The sequence below is a fragment of the Ailuropoda melanoleuca genome, chromosome 1 (assembly GCF_002007445.2).
Source record: "Ailuropoda melanoleuca isolate Jingjing chromosome 1, ASM200744v2, whole genome shotgun sequence".
NCBI lineage: Eukaryota > Metazoa > Chordata > Mammalia > Carnivora > Ursidae > Ailuropoda > Ailuropoda melanoleuca.
Genome location: NC_048218.1, coordinates 143,044,993 through 143,061,395, shown reverse-complemented (window position 1 = coordinate 143,061,395; position 16,403 = coordinate 143,044,993). Strand labels below are relative to the sequence as shown.

At 35.6% G+C, this 16,403-nt stretch overlaps 1 pseudogene; it reads left to right on the top strand.

The window, feature by feature from the left end:
• Positions 1-10,044, top strand: part of LOC100478399 — a 15,893-nt pseudogene extending 5,849 nt beyond the window's left edge.
• Positions 10,045-16,403: the final 6,359 nt, after the last annotated feature.

The window sequence follows — 16,403 nt, the reverse complement described above, 5'->3', positions numbered from 1 at the left end:
CGCTCCCGGAGCTCCCTTCTCAGCCTGCTGTCTCAAGCGTGCGGGTCCGCGGTCTGTCCGCTCCCCCTTGCAGGTGGCTACCGCTTCCCGGCGCCCTGACACGGCGGCTCCCTCCCCCTTCTGTTTAGCTTCCGATATCTGTGCGCGGTTTCACGGCTCCCCGCTTCGTACCTCGATACTCAGCGCTGGAGATGTTCATTTGTAGAGATCCAGATGTATCTTCCTGCGTCTCAGGCTGATTCCGTGGATGTTCCTGCTGGTCTGGTACCTATCCAGCTCAACTCAGGGGACCGGCTGAAAAAGGGGTCCCCTACTCCTCCGCCATCTTTCTCCATCTCTCCCCTTATTGTCCTTTTGATACCTACCTGGTTTTAAATGATGCTCACTGTTTCATTTCTGCTGTTGGTAAATTGTGTCTGCCCTTTTTCTTTGTCATTCTTAGTAGAGGTTTGTCAATTTTACTGATCTTTTCAAGAAAGCAAATCTTTGTTTCATTGATTTTCTCCATTATTTTTCTATTTTCAATTTAATTGGTTTTTGCTCTTATCTTTATTATTTCCTTCCTTCTGCTTGCTTTGGGTTTATTTTGCTCTTCTTTTTCAAGCTTTTCTAGGTTTTTGAGGTAAGAACTTAGATGGTTGTTTTGCAAGTTTTCTTCTTTTCTAATTTATCTAATTTCTATCTATCTGATTTCTTCTACCTGGTTTATCACTATAAATTTTCCTTTCAAAACTGCTTTAACTGTGCCTCACAATTTTTGACATGTTGTATTTTCATTTTCATTCATTGCAATGTACTGTTTAATTTCACTCGAGACTTTTCTTTGATCCATGAATTATTTAGGAATGTGTAGTTTTAGTGTTTAGCAATTTTCCTCTTATCTTTCTGTTACCCATTTCTAATAAGATTCCATCATGATTGGCAAACATATTCTGTATGACTTCAGTTATTTTATTATTTTTTATTTTTCAATTTATTTGACAGAGAGAGAGACAGCCAGCGAGAGAGGGAACACAAGCAGGGGGAGGGGGGAGAGGAAGAAGCAGGCTCCCAGCAAAGCAGAGAGCCTGATGCGGGGCTCGATGCCAGGACCCTGGGATCATGACCTGCGCCGAAGGCAGACGCTTAACGACTGAGCCACCCAAGCGCCCCCTTGATTTCAGTTATTTTAAACTGTTGAAATTTGTTTTATCTTTTAGGATGTGGTCTTGGGCACTTGAAAAAAATGATTTTCTGCTGTTGTTGCATGAACTATTCTATAATTGTGGCTTGGAAACTGTTGGTTGATGATATTAAATTCTTCCATAGCCTCACTTATATTCTGTCTAGTTGTTTTATCAATTGTTAGGAGAAAGGTGCTGAAATATCCAACTGTAATTGTGGATTTGTCTAAAATAACAAGTTCTATCATTGTTTCCTTCAAACATTTTGCAGCTTCCTTCTTTGGCATACACACTTCTAGGATTGCTATGTCATCTTGTTGGATTGACTTATCATTAAGTAATATTCTACTGTCTCTGGTCATTTTCTTTGCTCTGTAGTTTACTTTATCTGACATTAATATTGCCACTCCTGTGCTTGTTACATATCTTTATCCATATTGTTCTATTTCAAATGACTATCCCACAAAAAAAGATATAGTTGGATCATGTTTTTAATCCCCTCTACTAATTCCATCTTTTAATTTCTGTATGTAGGCAATTTATATGTAATATAATTGTTGGTATGTTGGGACTTATGTCTACTATTTTATTTTTTTCTTTCTGTTTGTTCTTTCTGGTTTTCATTTCTCTGTCTTATTTTCCTGACCTCATGCAGTAACTTGAAATTTTTTTCTACTTTTATCTACAGTGTTTTTGAGTGTATGATTTCATAGAGCATTTTCCAGTGGTTGCTGTAGATGCTACATTATATATGCATAACTTACAACAGTCTAATGGTATTCTCTTACCAGCCTGAATGAAGGGTAAAAATCTTACTTCCCTTTTTACCCCCTTACCCTACCCACTTATAATTATCCACATATATAATTATCTTAAATATTTCCACTACATACATTTAGAGCCATGTCAGACAGTGCTTCAACAAACATAATTTAGAAAATGGAAGAAGAGAAAGTTTATTGCAATTACCAACATTTTTGCTTAGTGTGTTCTTTTTTCCTTCTTCATGTTTCAAGTTTCCTTTTCTTTCTTTCTTTTATTTTTAAGATTTATTTTAGAGAGAGATGGTTGGGGAAGGGCAGAGGGAGAAGGAGAGAAATCCTCAAGCAGACTTTCCGCTGAGTGTGGAGCCCAACGTGAGCCTTGGCGTGGGGTTCAATCTCAGGGCCCTGAGATCATGACCTGAACTGAAATCAAGAGTCTGGCACTTAACCAACTGAGCCACCGAGGTGCCCCTCAAGGTTCCTTCTCTTATCATTTCCCTTCCGTTTAGAGAGCTTCTTTTAACCATTCCTTTAACGTAGGTTGTGTAGGTTACACCATTTTACATTCCCACCAACAGTGCATAAGGGTTCCTTCCAGTTTCTCTATATCCTAACCGATACTCATTATTTATTGTTTTTTAATAAGAGTCATCATAATGGATGTAAAATGATATATCATTGTGGTTTAAGTTTGCATTTCTCTAATGATTAGTGACATTGGTCATTTTCATATGCTTGTTGGCCATTTGTATATAATCTTTAGAGAAATGTTTATTCAAGTCTTTGACTATTTTTAATTAGGTTATTTGTGTTACTGAGTTGTAGGAAGTATATATATATATATATATATATATATACACACACACACATATATATATACATATATATACATATATATATATATATTCTGGATGTTAACCCTTTATCGGATATATAATTTGCAAATATTTCCCCCCATTCTATAGCTTGCTTTTTCATTCTGTTGTGTCTTCTTTTTTTATTATGTTATGCTAGTCACTAACATCATTAGTTTTTGACGTAGTGTTCAATGATTCATTATCTGTGTAAAACACCCAGTGCTCATTACAACACGCGCCCTCCTTAATACCCACCACTGGACTACACCCCCACCCCCGAAACCCTCAGATTGTTTCCCGGAGTCCATAGTCTCTCATGGTTCGTCTCCCTCTCTGATTTCTCCCTCTTCAGTTTTCCCTTCCTTCCCCTGATGTCCTCCATGCTATTCCTTACATTCCACATATGAATGAAACCATATGATAATTGTTTTTCTCTGCTTGACTTATTTCATTTAGCATAATCCCCTCCATCCATGAAAATGAAAATGGTGGGTATTCATCCTTTCTGATGGCTGAGTAATATTCCATTGTATATATGAACCACATCTTTATCCATTCACCTGTTGTGTTTTTACTATAGTTTTTTGTTTGGTGCAGTCCTACAAAAGGGATTTACCTTAAAGATTAGTATACCTAGGGGCGCCTGGGTGGCACAGCGGTTAAGCGTCTGCCTTCGGCTCAGGGCGTGATCCCGGCGTTCTGGGATCGAGCCCCACATCAGGCTCTTCAGCTATGAGCCTGCTTCTTCCTCTCCCACTACCCCTGCTTGTGTTCCCTCTCTCTCTGGCTGTCTCTATCTCTGTCGAATAAAAAAAAAAAATCTTAAAAAAAAAAAAAAAAAGATTAGTATACCTAAAGCAATTTGCCTCCCTCCATTCTCTTTTTTATCTTCCCAACCTATTTTAAATGTGAGCCTTCTGATCTCTATAGGCCAAATTACTGAAAGAAATTTCACCTAACTCACTTTTTTTAGAAGGCATTAAATCTTCTAGGTTTCTGGTTGTCTTAGTATTGTAGGGAATCAAATTTCCACCAGTTTTGCATATCTTGGCCTCTTTGGCATTAATGTAGCTGTAGGGTATGTTTTTTATTCACTTTTTATGCATACAGGATTTACTAATCAAAAGAATAATGCCCTTTAACTTTGGACCATTGCTGTGTCACCTTTATGTCTGGAAAGGAAGGTAAATCCTGATCTGAATTTATATCTACCACTAGGAGGCAATATTCCTATATATTATTTCATGGAAGTGGGCTTCTATAATCTATTTGCCATAATTCTCCAGACTTATGCCCTCTGTTAGTTTGATTTCTCTCATGAATGATTCATTGGAATGGCTCATATTTTTTTAGCCATTTTTGGATCATACTTAAAGCTAACTATTACTGTTTGGATTTTGTTTATTCTAACCATTGCTATGTTTCTGTAACCCTGAATGCCACTAATTTTCCAAAGAGTAGACTGCCAATTTACAAACCAAATACTGCCCAGGAATCAGTCATTATCGGTTATTATGTGAAAAAATTACTCTGATATAGTAGTAGCCTCCAAGACCACTACCCAAGAAGCTATCTCAGAAGTCATGGGACAGAATGGCTCACAGACCAAATTAAGATGCTTGAGACATATGCTTTTTTAAATCAATTAAAATACACAACAAAAAGTAGAGGGGAAGCGATGGGTAACATGCTTTGGATAAGGCACAAGAAGGGTAGAAGAATTTTATTACCTGAGTTATGCAAGTTCATATATCCTCTCTCCCCTCTCTGTTGTATCAGCATTCTCCACTGATTGTGTAATTTTGAGAACCAGAGTTGAGGTCTGTCCAAGGAGTTTCCACAGGTGGAAGTCAATGCATACATTTGTTCTAATCAGAGAGGTGCAGAGAGGCACATATGCCTGACCACAGGTATAATTCATCAATTAGCCTGATAAGCTACTGTGGCTCTTGTTTATGTTCCTCGAGTAGAGGATAGAAGGGATCAGAATGGTTGTCACCAATGGGTAACCCAATTAAGACCTCAAAAATATAAAATGCTTCAAGTGTGTCTTATGAAAATTTGATATCTATATGGCACTTCCATCCCTTTCTAACTATATTTAACACTCATATGCTCTATTTACTTTATCTACATCTACCATAATATCATTCACAAACTATTTGCTTCTATACTTAGTTTCCATATCCTCCTTACTTCATACAAACTTCTCTATTCAGTTCCATATATCCTCCTTATTTTCCATAACTGAATTGAGTATTTTCAAATAATACAGCTAGCACACATTATAGCAAACAACCATTAATGAGGATAAAACGTCTCTCTCTATGTATCGACTGGAAGTATCACCAAGATACAGTTAGTTAGTGAATAAAACAAGAAAGAGAATTGTGTCTAGCATATTGCCCTTTGTGTGAAAAAAAAAGTGCTTATGTATTTGTTTGAAAGTATTTTTCTGATAGGATACAGAAGAAACCGGTAATGGTAATTTCCTCTCAGGAGGATAAGTTGATGGCATGTATATCTTTTTAAACATTCTAAATTTTATAAGGAAATTTTATAATTATATATATTAATTTATATAACCTATTAAAGTTAGTTAATTATTTGAAATTTTACTTATAAAAATACTAAATCATTTTTCTTTTTTATATACATGTATTAGAATAGCAGCACCATTGAACCTGACAGAAAATACAATGAGTGGACAAAAAAAGATGTAAATCGATGGTTGGAAAATCATAGAATTCATCAAAAGTATAGGGAAACCTTGACTGCAAAAGATGTGCATGGAGAAATCTTGAAGTGGTTAACTAAAAATCACCTTGTTGATATGGGCATAGCACATGGATGAGCTAACCAACTAGAACAGCTATTCAAAGAATTGCAGAAAACTTCCTCTGAAGATCCTATTCAGATATGCAAGATGAAAAAGGTAGTAAAACTGTTCCTAAAATACAACTTTTGATGCAAGAGGAAAACGGAGCACCTTCAAAGCAAAAGCAAAATGATAAAGAGAAATCAGCTATGGTTAATGCCTCTACAATGAGTACAGTTACTAAAGATTCTCAGCCACTAAAAACTAAGTTCATGGAAGATGAAATAGATGACACAAAGGAAAAGCAGCCATCCAGAGAACTGACATGCGTATCAATACCTTTTTGATGAATTTGTGACCCATATCCCTACAAATTGAATTTTAGTCTACAGCCTGAAACAGGACCACTACTCAATTTCATTAATCCAATACATGAATTCAAAGCCTTCACAAATAAACAGCCACAGAAAAAATGTTAAGGTGAAGTTTAGCGATGAAGTTTTTCAATTTGCTTCAGCTTGCATGAAAATTCACCTACCAATGGCATCATTCATTTTGGAGTCAAAGGCAAACTCCATGGAAAAACCATTGACATGAAAGTCACCAGTTGCACCAAAGAAGCTCTCATTGACTATTCAAACTGATGATCCACCAGTATTTTGAAGACCATCAGGTCCAAAAAGCAAAGAAAGAGCCAAGATTTGTAGGCATTTTACTGCCAAACAATAAGTATTCTGACAGATTTGTTATTGAGGTTAATATCATTCCAAAGTACTCTGGATGTGAACATGATTATTTCCAGACTAAAATGCAAAATCACAATAACAACACGGAAACAAAATCCAAAATACTTAGTCTTCATGCAAGAGAGGGGCAGGTCTAAGGACATCATGAAAAATAATGCCGATTCAGAGCTTTTAAATTAGATATAAAAGCACTGGCAGATCTAGAAAAGCAGCAGAAGAAAAATGCAAAATAAAAACGAATAAAAAGGAGAGTAGGGGACCAACACTTGTTAAATTGTTGAAAGGAAATCAGGATTTGTTTGATAATTCATACCACAACTGGTACACATTCTTGTAACAAATAAATGCCATCTGAATCAAATAAAACACCTAGATCTCCTAAGGGAAATTAAATTGTTTGCTGTTGGAGTTTAATCCCAAATCTGTGAGCAAGGGGGCAGTCAAAGCTTACAAAGAAAGCCAAGTAGCAAACCTTCACTTTCCAAGTCTATATGTGGAAGGGAAAGCTATACAAAATGCAAGGATTTCTAGTCTGAATGTTTATTAACAGTGCAGCTGGATTTTCAGCAGTGGCAGGTTAGACCTTAACAGTGAAAAATATAAATCCTTAGATCCAAGTTCCTGGTAAAGACAAAAACTATTACTCTCTATTACTCTCCTCCATGGATGACCCAAGAGACCTCTCCTTGAGACCTTATGTGTTTCTACCAAGATCTCAAAGGAATGTAAACTATATTGTGTATTTGTGTACACTTACGCATATGTCAGGGATGAAAAGTTCAACTTGAAGCAAAATTAACAAAACAGCAAAATGAATTATCAAGCTAATGTATTTCTGACTTAACTCTTGAAGAGATAAATGGCACTATTCTTAAACTAAAATCTGTCACTCAGTCTTTAAAGAGATTTTTGCCATCCATTGGTTCATCTAACTATTCTTCTGAAAAAGGAAGAAGTTGTTATGACCACTCTGGAAATTCTCTGTAAAAATGAATATGAAAGTACACTCTTAAAGAAGGACAAAAATAAAGAATTTGAATTCTTTTTTTTTTTTTTAAAGATTTTATTTATTTGACAGAGATAGAGATAGCCAGCGAGAGAGGGAACACAAGCAGGGGGAGTGGGAGAGGAAGAAGCAGGCTCACATCAGAGGAGCCTGATGTGGGGCTCGATCCCACAACGCTGGGATCACGCCCTGAGCTGAAGGCAGACGCCCAACCGCGGTGCCACCCAGGCGCCCCAAAGAATTTGAATTCTGGCATCAAAAGAAAAAGACTTCTATCGAGGTGGTAAAGTCATGGTGGAACTTCAATTTTTCTTCTATCAAAAAGGATAAATAAGAAAAACTTGAAGCAATGATTCAAAACTGGGCAGACTCTCCTAAACCAACATGTGCCAAAATTATTCATCCATATCATCATCCAGGCTGTGCTGGAACTACCCTGGCTGTGCACATTCTTTGGGAAGAATGCAAAGAGAGGGAACACAAGCAGGGGAAGTGGGAGAGGAAGAAGCAGGCTCCCAGTGGAGGAGCCCAATGTGGGGCTCGATCTCAGAATGCCAGGATCGCGCCCTGAGCCGAAGGCAGACGCTTAACAACTGAGCCACCCAGGTGCCCCAAGACAGGATTTTTCTGAAATTGGAGAACAGTGACTAATTTAATCACCTTCGGGGCAACCAACCGTTAGGAAAACTTACTTGGACGGCTCCTTGTTGATGATTTAAAGAACAAAATAGGGGCACCTGGGTGGCTCAGATGGCTAAGCATCTGCCTTCTGCTTGGGTCGTGATCTCCAGGTCCTGGGATTGAGCCCCACGTTGGGCTCCTGGCTCAGCAGAGAGTTTGCTTCTCCCTCTCCTTTTGTACCCCCCCCCCACTTGTGTGTGCACGCTCTCTCTCTCTCCCTCCCTCAAATAAATAAATAAAATCTTAAAAAAAATAAAAAGAACAAAATAATGGCTGTCTTCTCCAGGCCTCTATTAAGTACATTCAATATGAGCTAATAAGTTCATTCAATATGAGAAACCTCCAGTGATCCTCCTAATTTGCATGACGTCATAGACTCCTGAAAAAAGTGCCAAGATCTCAGATGATAACATCCTAATACAACAGCTATCTCCCAAAGAAAAGAGGTTAAATGAAAAAAGTTGAAGCACAACATAAAAATTTCAAAGATTTTTATTTCTCCATGATTATGAGAAACAATTTTTAATAAAAAGTACATATAAAATGTGACCAGAAAAAAAAATAAAAAGAAATTTAAAAAAGAAAATGTGGCCAGGAACATCCTGAAAAGACAAAATACTTCCACCAAGGAAACAGAACTCTTTTCTTTGCTGGCTTTTCTTAATTCATATATGCCTGATACCACTATCTCACTATCATAGTGTGAAAAACTCTTAGGAATCACAAACGAGAAGCCTTTCTGCGGAACAGAAAAACTTGAAGACAAGATAGGCACTAACTCTACAATTCGGATAAAAATTGGAATGTGGGAAGTACTGTGTAATATGTATTATTCACCCTTTGAATGCCATTTGCTCACTGGAAGAACTGAAGATAAGCTATCATTTGAATTAAAGTCATATTACGCTGGATATGCAAAGAGAAAATGTGCTCTACAATACAGTATAGGAAAGTAAATTTTTCCAAGATATGCAAACACTGCTGCTCCCTAGAGAGCATAATGAACATGAAGGTAAAACTGGAACTTGATTTTCCCCCATTTATTAAAGCACTACATAGAAATGAGGGAAATGTGTCAGTTAAAGAAGTATTGCTTGAAGGTATTCATTGGTTCAGACAAAATACATTAATTTGCCAAGCCTTTGCAAGACACTTCCACATTAAAGAGAAGGACTTTGCAATACTCTAAATTAGGCAAATCAAGCAAAAAAAAAAAAATAGAACCTGAGAATTCTTATACCTCAGATACACTGGGTCAAGTCTACAAAAGTAAAATAAGATGGGGAATAGAGGATAATGGAAGAAACAAGAACATTTCACTTGATGATTTAACTGATCTTCTGGATGTAGCTGTATATGCCTCCAGTGCATTCAAAGAATCTCAACAGCAAAGTGAAGATAGAGAGTATGGAGTGAAGGAAAGGTTTTCAGAAGTCAAAAATACGGTACAAAACTTACAATATAGCTGGATATCAAGGGAGATAGAAGTTGGGCTCTACATAATCCAGATTCTCCAGCTCATTCCTTTTTTTTTTTTGACAATAAAAATGAAATGTCTAAAAGAAATATGATCAATTTCATTATCAGTAGTGATATTCCTGGAGATCCAAAGAATGAATTTAAATTAGACCTTAAAAACTTTGTTCCTTATCTAATTAACTTACAATTTTCTTTGAAAGCATCCTTTGACTTTTTTGATGGTTATTTTGTCCTTCTAAAATTCAGGAACGACATTAAACAAAATGAACAGGCCAAAACTCAGAGAAAGATGACTGTATATTTTAAGAAATTTGCAGATATATTTGGTCCCTTAGGGAAAGCACAAAACAAAGATCTCAAATTGAGGCTTAGTTTGCCACTTCAAGTAGAGCTATATCAGAGAAGTCTACAAGTTTTAAAAGCAGACAAGTTTTCTGGGCTGGTGGGATAGATGTCTTATTGAAAGTCAAGAAGATGCTATAAGCTCCATGGAATATACAGTAAACAAATATACTTTTCTCATTGAATAATCCTGGGGCAAAACTATGAATGTACACTCTTGTCCATTTCTGATCCTTCTTTCTGATAGGGCTAGAAAATAGTAATAGCTAAAATGCCTGAGGTCATTTTAATCTTCTCTAGCAAAGATGCCACAACTGTCAAGGAAATTGCAATTAGGGCTAGTATTTGGTTGAGTTTGTGGTAATTTATTGTCTAGAGATGAAGTCTTAATCAACTTCAAGTAATAAGCTTAATAGAGACTCACATTCTCTGACTATAATGCAAGGAAGTTTCACGTGGATAATAAAAATAACTAATTAGAACCACCACTATATATTTGGAAGTTAAAGAAAAGCTCATGAGGTAAAGAGAAAATCAAAAAGGAAATTTTAAAGTGCTTATAGCTGAATAAAAATTTAAACATTACATTTAAAAATTTGTGAAATGCAGCAAAAGTATTGCACAGTAGGAAATGCATGGCCTTAATTACTTATTCCAAATAATAAGAAAAGAATGAAAAGTAATCAGTTAGTTATAAAGTTTAGAAATTATAAAATATAGAATAAACGCAAAGAAAATAAAAGATAGATTATAAAAAAGATAAAAGCAGAAATTAATGTTACAGAAAAGAAGAAAACAGAAGAGCTCAATAAAGCAAAAACTGGTTCTTTGAAAAAACTAATAAAATAGGAAAAATTCTGATATGATTGATCAAAGATTATTAAAGTTACAATGAATGAAGAAGATACATAATTACAGTTAAAGTGAAAAAGATAGATTTCATCTTCTAGGAAGATGGAATAAACTATGCTTTTTCTTATTCCTTCCACTAAGTATAAAAGGTGGCTCTGAAAGGTAGAGAAAGAAAGGTAAACTAACTGGACGCCTAGAGATCAAAGAAGTAACACAATGCCAGGGTGTTATCAGCACCTATTGGGAAACCAGAACTTTCACCCTTATTCAGTAGTAATGCCCCCAATCAAGTGTCAACGGAAACCAAGGGGGAAAGCTGGATCTCCTTCCCCACTTGGGAATAATGAGGCAAGAGACACCCCCTTTCTCTGACAGAGTGGTATCACAATAAGCCAACTAAAACAGGTTTAAATAAGGTTTAAAGCCTTGGGACAAAATACCCAGATACCAGGTTTTAATGTAAAAATTATTCATCATACTGAGAACCAGGGAAACATTAACATGAATGAAAAACTGCAATTGATTGATGTCAACACCAAGATAACAAAAAGATTAGAATGTTCTTTCTTTCTTTTTCATTTTTTAAGTAGGCTCCATGCCCAATGTGGAGCTTGAACTCATGAACCCGAGATCAAGAGTCACATGTTTTATCAATAGAGCCAGCCAGGTGCCCCAAAGATTAGAATTTTCCAACAAAGTTCCATTAAATGGAAAAAACTCTAGCAAGACTGACAAAGGGGGGAAAAAAGGAGAGAAAAGAGATAAATCACCTATATCAAGAATGAAAGAGGCATATCACTACATATTCTGAAGATATCAAAAGAATAATAAGGGAATATTACATACATGTAAAATAAGGGAACACATAAATTGACAACTTAGACGAAGCAGATCGATTCTCAGAAAAGCACAAACTCCTATCTCACTCAATGTGAAATAGATCATTCGAATAACTCTATAACTCCTAAGGAAATTGAACGTATAATTTTGAAACTCCCAAAATGAAGTCTCTATCTAGGCCCAGATAGTTTCACTGGGAGAATTCTACCAAGAAATTAAAAAAGAATTAACACCAATTCTAAACAGGCTCTTCTAGAAAATAAAAGAAAAACTCCTAATTTATTTTATGAAACTGAAATTACCCCAACACCAAAACCAGAGAGAACGCCTTCCTCCAAAAACTAGAGACTGATATTCTTCATGAACACGAACACAAAGATTCTAAACAAATTATAAGCAAATATAATTCAGCAACGTATGAAAGAATTATATACCATGGTAAGTAAGACTTATACCAGGGATGTAAGACTGATTAAATACTCAAATATTAATCAACTACCAAAAAAAAAAAAAAGAATCAATTGCCATTATTAGCAGGCTATAGTAGAAAATCACATGATCGTATCAACCAACAGAGAAAAAGTATATGATAATAGTCAACATTCATTTATGATAAAATCTCACAGGAAACTAGGAATAGAGGAGGACTTCCTCAACTTAATAAAGATCATCTACAAAAACAAAACAAAGCAAAACCAAAAAATCCTACAGTTAACATCATACTTAATGTAAGACTAAATGAATCCTTTCCCCCGAAGACTGATAACAAGGCAAAGATAGCTGCTCTTACCAGTCTTATTCAGCATTAAACTAGAAGTCTGAGCTAATGCAGTAAGGCAAATAAAAACATACAGATCAGAAAGGAAGAGATAAATTTGTTACCATTTGAAAATGACATGATTTTCTACATACAAAATCCAAAGGAATCTATTTTTAAAAACCCATCTCGAACTAATATGTGAGTTCAGCAAGGTCACAGGATACAAAATAAACCTACAAAAATCGACATCACTAAGTATCAGGGGAATGCAAATTAAAATCACGATGAGACCTTACACATGTCAGAATGGCTAAAATCAAAAAGATAAGAAGCAATGAGTATTGACAGGGAAGTGGAGGGAAAAAAACCCTCATGCACTGTTAGTGGCAAAGTAAATTGATAGAGATGCTATGGAAAACAGTATATAGGTTCCTCAAAACATTCAAAATAGAAATACCATATGATCCAATAATTCTTCTACTGGGTCTTTGTCCCCAAAACATAAGCATCAATTCAAAAAATGCATGCATCTCTATGTTTATTGTAGCATTATTCACAATAGCCAAGATACGGAAGCAACCTCCATGTCCACTGATAGATGAGTGGATATAGATGTTGGGGGGGCAGTGTATATGCACATGACGGAGTACTACACAGATGTAAAAAGGGGATGAGATCTTGCCATTTGTGACAAGATGGATGGACCTAGAGCACGTTATGCTAAGCAAAATACATCAGACTGAGAAAGTCCAATACCACATGATTTCTTTTACATGTGGAATCTAAAAAAACAAAACAAATGAATAAACAAAAAGAATCAGACCTATAAATACAGTGAATAAACTGATGAGGGGACAGGCAAAATGGGCAAAGGCGAGTGGAAGACACAGGCTTCCAGTTATGGAATGAATAAGTTGCAGGAATAAAAGAGTACAGGGATTAGAGTCAATGATATTGTAATAGCATTGCATGGTGACAGATGGTAGCTATACTTGTGGTAGGCATAACATAACACACAGAGATATTGAATGACTATGTTGTACCTGAAAATAATATCACCCTGGTCAACTATATTCAAATAAAAAATTGTCTTTCTATATATGAGCAATTAACACATGGACACTAAAATAAACTATCAATACCTTTTGTAATCACACAAAAAAACTGAAATACTTAAATGTAAGTCTAACAAAACATGTGCATAACTGTTATGCTGAAAATTACAAAATGCTAATGAAAGAAATCAGAATTCTAAATAAATGGAAAGATACGTTATGTTCATGAATTAGAAGACTTAACATAGTATATGTATGTATCTATTCTTCCCAAATTCATATATAGTTTTAATGCAATTTCTATCAAAGTCCTACCAAGATTCTTTGTATATACAGACAAGATTGTTGTAGAATTTATATGGAAAAGCGAAGGAAGTAGAATAGCTAAAACAATTTTTAAATAGAAAAATAAAGTGGGAGAAATCAATATATCTGATTTCAAGACTTATACAGTGATCAAAGCTATGTAGTGTTGGCAGAGAAATAGATACATAGATCAATGGGACAGAATAGAGAACTTGTACATAGACCAAATAAATTTTTGACAAAGTTGTAAAAGTAATTCAATGAAGGAAGAATAACCTTTCTAACAAATGGTGTTGGAGTGACTGAATATCCATAAGCTGAAAAAGTGAGCCTCAACCTAAACCTCATAAGTTCTGCAAAAATTAACTCAAAATGAGTCAAAGGCTCAGGTTTAATAATAAATATTTACCTTTATAAAATTATAAACTCTTAGGAAAAAAAAACATAGGGAAAATCTTTAGTATCTAGGGCCATGCAAAGCGTTTTTAGACTTGACATCCAAAGCACCATCCGTGAAAAGAAAAATTGATAAATTGGATGTAATTAAAATAAAAAGACTTTGTCTGAAAGATCCTATATGAAGGTGAAAAGACAGGATACAAAATGGAAGAAAATATTGACAAACCACATATCTGACAAAGGACTACTGTCCAGAATATATAAAGCACCCTCAAATCTCAACTGTTAAAAAACAAAACAAAACACCCATTCCAATTACAAACAGTCTAGGGACATGAAAAGACACTGAGACATTTCATTCAAAGATGACATATGGATGGCAAATAAGCACATAAAAGATGCCCCCACATCATTAGCCATTAGGGAAATGCAGACTAAAACTACAATGTGGTATCACTACATACATATCAGAATGTCTAACATAAAAAAAAAAATAATGCCAACACCAAATCTTGGCAGAATGCAGAGAAACTCATGCATCACAGATGGGATATAAAATGATTACAGCCACTCTGGAAGACAGTTGGGCAGTTCCTTAAAAATCTTGCTGTGCAACTATTATGCAATCCAATAACTGCACTCCTAGGAATTTATCCCAGAGAAACAAAAACTTATGTTCATCCCCAAACCTGTGCATAAATGTTTAAAGAAACTTTATTCATGATATTCCCAAACTGGAAATAACCCAGATGTCCTTCAACAGGTAAATAGCTTAACAAACTATAGAACATCCATACTATGAAATATTACTCAGCAATAAAAGGAAACAAACTATTTATGCACTCAAAAACTTGAAGAATTGGCAGAGTATTTTTTTAAAAACCTGATCCCAAAAGCTTATATACTGAGTGATTCGATTCATGTAACATTCTTGAAATGACAAAATGATACAATTGGAAAATAGGTTATTGGTTGCCAGGAGTTAAGTCCCAGTCTGGGAAAGTAGAAAGAAAAATGGGTTATAGAAGGGTATTGATCCTTATAGAGATAAAATTATCTGTATCTTGACTATATCACTGGATCTCTCTGTATTATTTAACAACTGCCTGTGAATCTATAATCTTTCCCTCCGGAGTTTTTTAATTTAAAAAAGCTAAGAGAGTACTATCATTAATTTACACCAACTTCGAAAACAACTAATAAATTTGTATATATAAACTTATATTTACAAAACTTATTCACATATACATACGTATTTAATTTATAATTTCCTGAAATTGTACGTAAGCCTATTTGGCCTATCAGTTGTCTTAGTAGAAAGCCTTAAAACCATGATTTCAGTTTCCTTAATAGTCATAAGACTTTTCAAACTTACTTTTTTTAGTCAATTTTGTAGATTTTCCATGACTTAGGTAAGCTCGAGTAAATTAATAAATGTGTATATAATTACACATACGTGTGTGTATCACACATGTATAATATATATGGAATATATGCATGAATAATACATACGACTTAAAATAACTGTTACTAGCCCCTGGAATGTTATAGCACTGCAGTTACTTTCATCTGTGGTAAATTTGGATGGGATACAGTAGAAGATCCACTTCCCTCTATCACACTTCTGGCATTTAAGACTTAGAAGGAAAACAGTAACGATGAAGCTTGAGGGATTAGATAATGCTCCAGGCTCTACTGATGCCATGAGGAGAATAGCACGCTCACATCACTGCAGGGTTGTAGAAGCTAGAGTCCACTGGTCAACACCCCAAAGCCCAGAAGTCCTCTCATCTGAATCATTGCTGAAGGTTTTGGAAAATATCCTCCTCTGCTCTATATTTAGTGCATTCTTTTGTCCTAGCCAGCTTTCAAACCCTGTTTGTTAGTCGGTAGATTTTATTCTCTAAAGGTTTTTATTGTTCTGATAACTTCCATTTGTTCCATGGGTCTGCTCTCCACCTTCTTCACCCTCCTCTCTGCCCAAGATACTCACCTGTACGGACCACATCAACAGGCATACTCTCACCCACTGACCTCCAGTTGGGGCTGGCTGTTAGAATACCTCAATAAGAAACTAGGGGGAAGGTGAAGAGTAAGGATAATTACTACCCTGCTTCCTCTTTGCAAAGTCACCTTTCTTGCTGTGTTCCTGGCTAAAGGTAAGTACTTTCCAGTGAGCCTGCTTGACAAGACTCACTCCTTTTGGGCTCTAAAACCTTCCCCTGTATTCATTTCTTTAGGACTCAAGGGGAACAGCTCTACTGACATTAAGTCCAGGACAGTGCTTATGGTTTCCTATACTAACACCTCTGTATATGTTCCCTTTAATCATCTT